Source organism: Ambystoma mexicanum, chromosome 4p (assembly GCF_040938575.1).
Source record: "Ambystoma mexicanum isolate Mex_15411 chromosome 4p, UKY_AmexF1_1, whole genome shotgun sequence".
NCBI lineage: Eukaryota > Metazoa > Chordata > Amphibia > Caudata > Ambystomatidae > Ambystoma > Ambystoma mexicanum.
The window spans coordinates 17,717,577-17,729,971 of NC_090927.1; the positions used below are offsets into that span (position 1 = coordinate 17,717,577).

The 12,395-nt window shown below is 43.9% G+C and overlaps 1 protein-coding gene across 5 annotated transcripts in view; it reads left to right on the forward strand.

The window, feature by feature from the left end:
* The window catches only part of LOC138452924 (zinc finger protein 501-like), a 264,656-nt gene that overhangs the window by 17,866 nt on the left and 234,395 nt on the right, over nt 1-12,395 (forward strand). The window contains exons 2-3 of one of the 5 annotated variants that reach the window (XM_069605277.1): nt 5,589-5,699; nt 6,515-6,686. The exons of 2 other annotated variants lie outside the window; for them this stretch is intronic. The gene's annotated coding sequence lies outside the window, so the exon portion shown is untranslated. The remainder of the gene's footprint in view (nt 1-5,588; nt 5,700-6,514; nt 6,687-12,395) is intronic. 2 more of the 5 variants (XM_069605276.1, XM_069605278.1) reach the window with 2 other exon arrangements.

A 12,395-nucleotide genomic window follows, 5' to 3' on the forward strand; every position in this document is an offset into this window, starting at 1 on the left:
GTTGCAATCCATGTCAGCCTTGTGATGTATTGGGACCATATTTGCGCACACAAAGTCTTTACTTTGTTGTTGACGTGCAAGTGACCTCCCTGCTCCTCAACTGCACGCTGTGTGCCTGGAATGTGTCCTTTATCCTACATACTGCAAGATCCCAGTAATTGTGTCTCTATAATTGGGACTGGATATGGAACTAAAACCTTAGGAGCCCCTGACGCGTGCACACATGTAACCCCTTTCATTTATCACATTCCTTCCCGCAGTACGCATATCGGAGTACTAGCTGTTGGACGACTCTGAATGCTGAATGTCAGAAATGGCGTCAAAGCCCAACCCCTTATATACATCGTACGTCATTTGTACTTCACGTTTTATTCTTCTAAGAAAACCTGTAGGGGTGGCCGGCAAAAAAGTGAGACATTGCTTGATTCTTTTTTATCATAGATGTATCCGTACTAGCATTATTGTTCTTTATATGTAACTGTTCACCCACCCCTTTATATGGCCACCCCATATAACAGACATATCTTCATACACAACAACCACAACTAGTGTCACGCAAAACAATATAATGCATAATTCCTAGAAAAAACATTATCCCTACATAACAGAGAGCTTGAACACGTCGTCCGGCATCCTTGCTTATCCCCGGAGAGGAGAGAAAAAAGGTTATCAAGAAAGAAAGAAAGAGGAAGAGAGAGAGGGAGAAAGAGAGTGGTAGAGAGAAAGAGAGGGGAGGGAGAGAAGGAAAGAGACCCTTTTCCCACCAGGGCCAACCAGGATCCAGACCTTCAAAAAAATTTAAATAGAAAAGAAAGAAAAATCAGGGGTGTGCCACTGCACAATACCCTGGCATGGATCCTTTACTAACCGTATTCTTCATTAATGATGTCCTTAATCTGTCAATTGAGATTTGAAATGTCCCTTGTCCCAGGTGCTCTTCGGACATCCGAAAGATGCACCGAATATTATAACTCCTTCATGCAGACAGCAAAAGGCGTACAGAACACCACCTCATATGGACCTGGAAACCTGGGACTGATCAGCTCCCCAGGTAATGATGGTTCAGTTGTAATATGGACAATGCTGTGTATGGAACTATGTTCTCGCTTTCTACAGGGGTGGTCACTATTTCTCACCACTGCCTCCCCTGTATGCTTCTGCCCAGTCTTCTGGTCAATTGTTGATGACCCATCTAGATATAGTATATCTCCTTCCGTCAATGCACTGTCTCTAGCTTTAGATTTACGCTCCTCTTCACCCTCGTATGTAGCACTGTCATGCATTTTCAGGCCATCATCAGTGGATGACTGTCAAAAATGTGGCAGGATTCACTGTCCTACACCTTACTATATGAATATGAGTTTTGGATATTATCTTATATCCAGAGGATCTCTGAGTCGTCAAGGTCGATTTAGACCTTTATCGCAAATGCAGCCGCTGCAAGTGCTGTTTGCATGCAAACTGTCCCTGCATGACTGAGTCGAGCATCCCAGTATAATAAACCAATGGCTTGTGGCCCATTGTGTTCTTTTGAGTCAATACTGCAGTCATGAGCCGTCCATCAGATTGGCAAAATAAATAAAACTCCTGTGTATAATCCGGAGTTGCTGAAATGGGGGCTGTGCAAAGAGCTTCTTTAAAGTCCTCAAATTGTGTATTCATTTCTTTAGTCCATTCCAATTTACCGTTTTTGTCTTCTGTCCTTCTCCGAGACTTTTTAACAGCGGCCTTGTGTATGCTGCAGATCCGTGTCCTACAATAATTACATAAACCCAGAAACTGCTGCATCTGCTTGGCAGTACTGGGCCTATCTGGTAATATTTTTTTCCTGTTTGCAGAAATAAGTTGCCCCAAGTATAGTACCTCCTGTTGGCAGTAGTGTGGCTTCTTTTTATCTGCCCTGTACCCTTTGCGAGCCAGCAATTTCAATAATGCAATAGAATATCTCCTGCACTGATGTTCATTTTCCCTACATGCCAGCAGTTCATCCACATTCTGGGTGATATTTCCCAAGCTGGCATGCAGCACTCTATTATGATATTTTATTTATATCGCGCCCATACACAAGTGTGCAACGAGGCACGGGAGGGGTACAAGGGAGGAACAAAACAACGATCTTGCTAGGCACAGTGACATTGAGAACGCGCAAGCGCAGGAGAGGGCGGGGGAGTGCAAGGAGCAGGGGAGAAATGGAAAGTGCTGAACAGTGATTGATCAAAAACAAAAGGTAGTTTGGCCACCAGGTGGCAAGTGCAAGAATAAGGCGCAGACAACGGGTGTTTAATAAGTGCAGGAAAGGGACTGTAGGGTTACAGATACAGACCTCAGTGCAAGTGTTGCCAGGAAGCAGTGCGGGTGGTGGCCAGGGATCTGGGCCCGAAATCTGAAGGCAGCCAGGTACCCAGTGCCGAAACAGATCAGCAGGGGAGAGGAAGAGAGAAGGCAGAAGCAAAGAGGAAGGTCTTGAGATGCTTCTGGAACCGATGATGGTTCTCCTCAAGTTTCAGAGAGGCAGGGAGGCTGTTCCAGAGGGAGGCCCCAGCCGAAGGAGATCTACTCCCAACTCGCTGCTTGGAGAAGCGACTGACCCTGAGGGAGTTAAAGTAGAGGAGCAAAGAGCTTGAGTAGGAAAGTATTTCCGGAGGGAGAGTTGCGGATCCAGACCCCAGAAGGTCTTGTGGACAACGCAAAGGTCTTGAACTTCATCCTTGCAGCCACTTGGAGCTAGTGAAGAGATTTCAGGGCTGGAGAGATACCATCCCTGGGCTTGAGGCAAGGACAAGTCTCCCAGTCCTGTTCTGGATGAGTTGCAGAGGGTGGAGAGTAGTAGCAGGCAGATTTAGGAAGAGGCTGTTGCAATAGTGCAGCCTAAAGAGAACGAAAACACCCGAGACAGTGAGCTTCTGGGGGAATGAGGGGGAAGGAAGAATACCTCTCAGGAGGTGCAGTTGGTAGTTTCACTTCTTATAGACATCAGAGATGTGCGGAGAAAATGAAAGGGTGTAGTCGAAGATGACCCTGAGGTTCTTAGCCTCACAGGTGAGCGCAGGGAGAGGGCCAAGGGAGGCCGGCCAAAGAGTTACAGGAAAGGAAGGTGCAGGAGTGCCAATGAGGAGGATCTCTATCTTACTGGCATACTGCTGGATTGCAGACAGAGATGAGAGAGGGAGACGAGGTGGCAGAGGGGAGCCTGTAAAATGAGCTGTGTGTCATCCGCATAGCACTGAAAATTAGAGCAGAGAGTAGCAATGCTGTGGGCATGAGGTACCAGGTATTGGTTGAAAAGCCAGGGGGAGAGGTTAGACCCCTGGGCAACACCACAAGTGGAGAGTGAGATAAAGGAAAGAAAGGACACAAGTTGGACCACGGAGGGTCAGTTGGAGAGGGAGGTCAACCAGGCCAGGGCCTGATCAGTGATATCCAGATTATCACAGAGGCAGTTGAGGAGGATGGCATGGTTGACCATATCAAAGGCATTTGAGAGATCGATTTGGATGAGGACATAGGGGAGATTAGAATCAAGGTTGGAGAGCAGGTCTTCGCAGATTTTCAGGAGAGCACTTTCTGTGCTTCTGGCTGCTGTGAAGCCAGACTGATGGTCATGGAGGCAACCAACAGAGTCTGTTTGAAGATTAAGCCGGGAGATGGGCAGCTTTTCCAGGAGTTTGCCCAGGAAAGGGGTGATAGAGATCGGGCAATAGTCTGGGGGGGGGGTGGGGTTCGGCAGTGGATTTCTTTAGAAGAGGGTGCACAAGAAAGGGGAAGGGGAAGGCTCCAGTGGTGAAGGGAGTGATTGCAGAACTGAAAATACTTGGATTTATACAGTACCCTTGAGGCAATCTCGTAAACTCAAAGCACCGTTCACCATGCGTAAACGCAGTGAGATACCGTGAATCAGGGTGGAGTGGGATTGAGAAGAAAACATTCTTCAGATCCAACACTGTGTGTCGCTGTCTTGGAAATGCTACATAGGATTGTCGCCGGATTTGGAACTACCAGAAACTCCTTCTGCACCACATCATAAAGGGGAGGTAGAACCTGGATCATCCTCCAAATACCCCCTGTTGCTTTCTTGACTGGGTATATGGCCGTATTACACGGGGACGTGGATGGCACAATGATCCCTTGCTCTAATACAGCCTGAATGGTGCCTTTTATCCCTTCCTCTGCTTCCCTTGACAACAGGTACTGCTGCACCCTCAGGAGTACCGCTCCTGACTTCAACGTAATCTGTACTGGGGTCACATCTCTCAGTAACCACCAAATCATGTGGATTAACAGCGAATAATTGTGCTGGCACATATTGCCTGTTCTCCTCAAAAAATAAAAACGGGTCACCACTGCCATCACAATACCTTCCTATACTGCACCATGATTTTACAGGGAATGCAGATTTCCAAAATGATCTCCCCATTTTGCTCACTGTCCTCAAATAACTCATCAGTCATTTTCTTCAATTGTACTGTCGGGTCTACACATAGTACTGTGTGCCACTCGCACCCGTCCTGATCTGTTCCAATCAGGACTACTCTTTTGTCTGACACTGCTAGTCCTTGCAAATCTAATGACAATATTGTCCCCACCACCATCTCGGGTGGCACCATGGGTCGGAATATTTAATCTGTGTGCACTCGCCAACATTTTGTCGCAATTTGAGGTATTGCTTTTGCTAGTATCTTGATGCCATAGACAAATATGTCCAGGAGTACAGGAACTCCACAGACTACTGACTCCCTTGCCATTGCATTGATTATTACCATTGCTCGAGCTACACACTTCCCTGGAGTGGAACACACTACCCCTTGATCTGTGAATGATATAGTTAGATTTAGTTTACTGAGCAGATCCCTACCTAACAAGTTTACAGGGGAACTCTCTGAATATAACAGGGGGGATTGTACTACCTTCCAGCTCCTCTGTGTATGGAACCGTAGAAATAGCCCCATAGAATCCATGCGTGTCAAGAGTTTTACCTGATAGTGGAAAGTTCCCCTCCATAATGCATGATTTAGTTGCACCTGAATCTACCATACATATAAATTGCTTGTTTCCTATTTCCGCCTCCGCCAAGGGTTCCTCTTCAGGGTGTGCGGTTGCCAATAGGATTGGACACGCGAGGGCTCTCTGTGGGCTGTCCTAATGAGAATATGGATTTGTCCCGGAGAATGAAAAAGGGCCGCCTGGTACATTCGGTATTAGAGGCACATGCCTGTTTAAAGATGAAAAAGGCATTTTTCTTTACGAATTTTTTAGCCAATGGTGATCAAACAATTGCCATTCTTGGAATCTGTATTCACAGCAGCCTTAGATAAATATGTTTGCCATGTTAGAGGTGAAGATCTCTCTCGAATTTTGCGAGAGCTGTGGGCAAATTATCTATTGTCCTGTTTTGTTCTCTTCAGGGCAAGGTCCTTATAGACATTTATTGTAACGGCTCACAAGGCTGTAAGAACACTGTGTAGGTCCTTTCCAACATTGCGGCCACGTGTGGTTGTTAACACACTCGCGGGGGGTGTAGGCAAGGAGATAGTACACACCCACTGTTTACATACTCCCATGTTTTTTTACTTCTGGTTTTATTCAAATAGGGTTGCTAGAACGCGGGAAGTTTTGGACGTTTGCTGGTGTACGGTGAAACACTTTTTGAATTGCCCCATTACCGTGAAGTGGTTTCAAGGTCTCCAAGTCTGTTTAATCGGGTAAGCAATATGCATCATTCACTTTGCTTTGGACTAATGAGCTTTAGGCCACTGGATGACAGTTTACACATGGAGCGGATCCAGTAACTCAGTAATTAACAGCTGGGCATGCCACCCATGGCAGCATTACGGGTTGGGTGTTTTGTCTCTGTTTGGCAATTTGGGTTTCACTGACCCCACAATGTTTCCAAATGACATCGGGCAGTGAGCGCCAAACTGCGTGTTAACTTTTGTATGTTGGCTTTCTGACAAGCCCCTTGTTTTGGGCATCAGTTTAGGGAGCCCCATCGGATAGGTGGGGGATAACAACCGGCTTTGTTGTCTCTGCCAAATGCCAGCCTGTGGTTACCCTGCCTTCATGCATGTGTTTCTGCATTATGTTTCTTTTGTCGCATTATTCATGTGGGATATGCTTCCCTTTTCAGATGTTAATGGTTTAACATCGGCCGGGAAGACGGCGCCACACTTTCCAGTAGAGGCGATGCAGTGAATCCGTCCAGGCTTGACTTAATTGAGCTAGGACGTAAACCTGCTGTTTTGTTTCTCTCACATGGGATTTTATTTTCACATGGGATTTTTTTCGGACAAGTTGTTTTCCACCTCTGTGACAGTAACTTTCCCTTTGAATATGATTAACCATGACTAGCGGGCTAACACTGGGGCTACTCCGCAGACTTGTCGGGTTTGGGTTTGTAGAAAGAGACTTAGATAGGCAGCCTGGTTGACGCATTAAGTGACTGATGGGCTTCTGCGTGCTAAGTAGATGACACTTGCCTGTGTATATCATGTCCAGTTGGTGCTTTCCTTTTTTCTAGAGTACGCAGCTCAGATTTTCCAGAATGGAAGTTCTTCTGACGCCCTGCTTGAGAAATCGTAATATTGAGTCTACATCAATTCGGGTGTCCGGCACGGATCCTTGGGGACAGTCTGGATGACGCCTTCGAACTTGGCAATTCCAACACAGAGGTATGCTGGGACAAACCGGAAGTGAGTTTGTTACAGGCGTCATTAACTAGGTTATTGGTGGACCACGTAATGGTCTCATAAATTTGGCATCACAGTAGGCCTTAATGTGTCACTTAGACCACACGCTTAGAACACATTAGTTGGGCACTGGTAATTACGGCCATAGGTCCTCTGGCAACTTACATGCATCTTATACTGCATAGACATTAAGTACCCAATCAGGGGTACCCAAAATAATTCTATCAATTTGTTGGCCGGGTGGTTGCAGATAAGAGAGATTAAGGGACCTCCTTCGATGTGGAGCCTTTGTGACTCCATGCTTCTTTTAAATATGGTTTTCAAACATAACAGAATTGACAATTGGTTGTGTCATTTTTGACACTGTATCCCCATTACAAGCAATGAGAAATGAGTAGTTTCTAATGATTCTTTTCTTTCTTTCTTTTTCTTTCTCTTTCTTTCTTTCTTTCTTTCTTTCTTTCTTTCTTTCTTTCTTTCTTTCTTTCTTTCTTTCTTTCTTTCTTTCTTTCTTTCTTTCTTTCTTCTTTCTTTCTTTCTTTCTTTCTTTCTTTCTTTCTTTCTTTCTTTCTTTCTCTCCCATCCTGTTTCTTTCCCTAGTTTTGTTTTTCTTTTTCCCATGTTGGTTATCTAGACATCAACTGCCTGATTCATGGAATTATTTGTGTGAAAAACGCAGATTTGCGCGCCTTTCTGCCCGAAAATCCCCATTCTTCAAACAGGGATTTTTCGGGCATAAATGTGCGCAAATCTGTTTTTCACGCAAATAATTCCATGAATCGGGCTGCAAATATGTGAACTGGCAACACACACCAATGTGACCCCGTTTCTTGTATGTCCTGAAGATGGCTTGGGTACGGAAACTATGTAGAGTACCGAGCCGAAACTCGAGTTGACACTTGTTTGTTTAAGCTCCACTGGACAACAAAAATCGGGCAGTCTATACGATGGTTATGGAGAATCTTTATATCAGAACTAGATAATCGATATGTACCAGCATTGTAATGAATTGGTGCATTTAATGTGAAAACAGCACTTTGCACTTTGGGTCCATTTGCAAGACCTATTGTCTTTCTTTCTACAAATTGTTCACTTTGCGCTTTTTGCACTGTATGAATGGTCCATGAATGCGAATAAATGAGATTGGTTGTATGAGTTACAGAGTAGGTCTTAGTTGGTTGTGTTGTGTGGTTTTGCTCAAATTGAAATGAACTGTTGTCGGTATAAATGAGTATGTATTTTTAATGAATGAGGGTATATTATCTACACTGTTTTCACCTTCTTTCTATGTATGATATAAAATAAAGAATATGTTTTGTTAACAAATTCAAGGTTTGGCTCCATGTAAGGAGATCTCTACAATAAGGATAATTATTAAATGCCATGAGAGTTGGTATACACCTTTTGGATTTATACATTAATAACTAAGCTGGCTAGACCACTCCACTTTGTGTGTGTAATCAGCAAGGAGATATCTAATTATTTAAGTGTAACTTCATTGCTGCTTTCTGCTACTTCAACCACCCACTTTCTATAGCAGGTCGCCAGCCTCCCCATAATCCCCAATCGTTCAAGAATTTTGACTTTGCATTCAGCAGCAAAAAACTCAAACCAAAAGCGTATGATTATCAAGACGGAGACATAAATGCTTTTTATTTTCTAGCTGTTAAGACTTGATTGTCGTGTAGATGATGAAACCTCCGTCCCCAAGTACCACACGGGCAAATAACAAGAGCTGCCTGTGCAATCTTTGAGGCCACAGGTGTAGAGTACCGTCAGCCTGGAACCAGGAACGCCGGAAGGACCCCCTGACCACTGCAAGGCAAGCAACGGGGTTAGGCAATGGAAAGTAATTCCAATGAGAACAATGAAAAGAGGCACACAAGAAAAGTTACCCAAGTGCAGGTAGTATAGTACCCTGGATGTAGCAAATGGGCAGTGGTCTGCAATAGTCGACGGCAGCAGGCGACAGATGGCAAATAGGCTGGCACTCTAGTTGGATGGTTCACACCTGAATCAGCAGATAAACATGAGCAAATTACAATGGCAGGGAGATCCGTACTCAGTCCAGTACACAATCCGGGGTCAGAAGCCAAGAGGTAACGTCAATTGCAGGGGATAATCCAAGAAACAAGTCCAGTTGAAAGCCAAGTAAGACGAATAGTGCAGTAGTACCAAGGAGAGACAAGAGGAGGTCCGTGGAAGCAGTCTGTAATCAATGTAGCCAAAGGAACCAATAACTATGAACACGCCAAACCGTACCTGCCCTGAGCAGCTGTGAAGCGTTGTTTGTGAGTTTGCTCGTTTCTTTTGAATGGTAAAGGCGGTCACATGATTGGATCACGTGACGCACATTCCGTGTCACGTGCTTCGTCCATAATAGGATTCCTTCTTGATCACGTGATGCATGCTCTGTGTCCCGTACTCTTTCCACAACAAGTTACTTCCTGATCACGTGATGATTCACGCGACGAGCCCCCAAGCAATGCCGATACCTATGGCGCAGTGTGGAAAGACGCCCTGGTATCTTCCATTGGAGGAAAGGAGTCCGTCCCGGGTACAGGACCTTCTTATGACTGTGCCAGGAAGTGTCATCTAACCGCCGTCATCGGGTGTGCAGAGGCAAGTGGGAAAGTGGGGGTAGTTTGTTAGAATGGTGTTCCGCGACTGGGGACGTGACACTAGCATAGCCAACCCCCCAGTGTGCTCAAATTCAAGACCTATGTATTCAACTGGCAGGGATCTAGGCATCCTAAATGGCATTTGTAACCTGTTTCCTTCAAGGGATTTCATCTGGTGCCATTACTTTTCGCCCCACACTATTTTTGCTGTGTATAACAACATAATGTTTTTAATTGAGCAGCCTCCTTGCAGTGCCAATTAATTTACTTAAAACATGGCTATTCTCATACAACTGTGATGTGTTGCTTTCCAATGTATGGCCAGTTTAGTTTTTCGTCAACCGCAACACCCAAATACTTCTAGCTTGAGACTGTGTCTATGGGCTGTTTATCAATGTACCACTCTTTTTTTTGCTTGACATTTTTCTTTGCCCATGAACATGATAGTTTTAGTTTAGTTTTACTTATGTCAATACGAAGACCGTTTGTCTTAGCAAATTGACTCAGGGCGTCCAACATACATTGCAATTCTGGTCTATGGCCTGGTTCGTTTGAGTTATTTACGTACTTTTAAATATGTTTAATGATATATATCCTAAAATCAAATTCACTTGTAATCACTCCTCAAGGGTTCAATTACTAAATGTAGAAATATATTGGTTTGAAGGTAAATTGCAGACTACGTTTTACTCAAAAACCAACTGATTTTCTTTTTCTTTTACTAACCATCAGTTTCTACCTATGCTGAACTGTGGAAATCATTCCATATAATCCGTTCTTAGAGTACAGCCGGAAAAGTATGGATCTGAAACGGAAACATGGCGCAAGGAAAGGAAGTATAAAGAACTAGAATTGAGAAAGTACAAAAGCTTCCAAGGGATTCATTACTTCAGGATAAATCTGATTACAATAATACTAAACGTGGTAAATGCTACCGCATATTTATTATTTATTTATTTGTGGTTATAAATAACCTTTACAAAATTGAAATTCATAATACAATACAATTAATTGCGAAAAACAAACATATATACATCAAAATCAACTTAAACCATTAGTAGCAAAAGATAAAAAATACATGTACAACACTGAAACCAATTAAAAAGTAACAGAAAAAGGACATAAGAAGGCATAACAACTTAATTAATCACAAAGAACGCAAATTAAGAATATTGGGCAGAAATAATGGGGAATTTTGAGTCTGGATAACACATTTAAAGTGATTTCATTCTAGAAATATTGAGGAATTTTGTTGGTGAAAGCTAATTTATGGGATGATAAAATGTTGAGGGATAATCAAGGAACAAGACCTTATTGATAATTGTAATATCGTCCTCGGTGGAAATTCAGTAGATAATCCATATTCAGGTGAAAAATATGGCAAAATCTAGAGTATTTGTGCCTGCTGAAATGTTCATACTTTGTCTCTCACCCGTACCAATCCTCCCTTTCTCCAACCCTACAATTTCTGTTTTGGATTTAAATAACTATTCTGTTTGGAACGTGTTGACTGGATGATTAATCTCTTATGGTATATTGATTTGTCTAATTATTTTGTGTACATTGGCAATGCGAAAATGTGGTGATGTTTATTGATTATGATAATGAATTAATATTGTTTGATTAATATCAAGCGAATAGCCCCGTTTTGAAGAGGACCAGGTGGTCAAAACACGTGTCACAAAGGCAACATATACAGCTAAAGTTTAAATGTGAAATACCACCACTGGAATTAAATAATTAACTACAAGCTCAAATGGGGCAGGCGCTACAGAGGAGTGGTATGTTTCATTCCAATAAGGTATGGTGGTACCTTGGATCAACCCATGTAGCTACGGGCCACCTGTTGAAACCTTATTAAGCAATTAGCGCGGAGCGACATAATAAAATTCAAATCATCTTAATGCTACTCGTTCTGCTTCCTGGCTTCCACAGGCTTTGCCTTTCTTTCGCGGCAGCCACAGAGCGCACCACTCGCTCTCTTGGTTTCCCGCGGCAGCTGGGATTCTCGGGCGTACCACAGCTCCTGCTGCGTGTACCTGTGAAGGAGGGTAGCAGGACTTCCAGACCCTCTTGCGTCCGGCTTTGGCCTCAGCTTCTTTCTTCTGCGTGACAGGGCTCCCGGCTCCTGTGTCTCCATCTCCTCTCTCTCTCCAGCCCGGTGCCCCCTTTGCTCTATGGGCCAGACAGTTTATATCTGTTAGGAGTGATAAATGACCACAGGTGTGGGTCGTTAAATCCAATTGCCTGACTATGGAGAAACCCATTAGGTGGACATTCTTGATTGTTCCACTTGTATACCTCCATATACCTCCATAGCCGCCGCCTTCATCTCGGTACCAGAGTGGTGTTTGGGGATGTCTGAGTTAATAAAGGAAGAATGTATAACTTTGCTGTCTCCTCCTCACCTTGGTACCTGACTGTGTGTCTGCATTAACAAAATTAAGCTATGTGTTTGTCTCAGCCAAATGAGGATTAGCCTAGTTGGTCTCTTCCTCGTCCCAGTGTTGAAGTGGTGCTTCTGTGGTACAGTTTGGAGGGAAGAAAAAGGAAAGGGTTGACAAATGCCTACAAAGGCTTGATGAATAGAGGGTTTGTTATGAAAAGGGAATGGAGGATACTATGTCTCGCCTAAGGACGTCTTTGCCCCACTCCCCAAGTTCCCTCCACCAGGTGATCCCACCTGCATAGCCACCCCCAGGTCAGGAGTCAAAATCAATGGCTTTTCCCTGGCCACCTGTGCAGAGGATACAGGGGGGAAAGAAGTGAGGACACCCTCCGGTTCCTCACATACCTGAACTGGGAAAACTCAAAATATTGCTGGCACGTTCTTTTTTGGACGGATACCACATTCTGAAATCTCTTGACCTAAATGTTTTATCACTCCTTTATGGAACATGCATTCTTCTTTGCTAAGTGTCAATACTAAAATTTTCAAGATGTTCAGTACTCTTGTCAACCTCACATCATATTTTTCAACAGACTTGCCATAGACCAATGCATCATCCTGAAAGCACAACACTCCTTCCTCATTGTGAAACAACTGATGCATTATTCGTTGAAAAACTGCAGCCGCAGACACTAGTCCTAA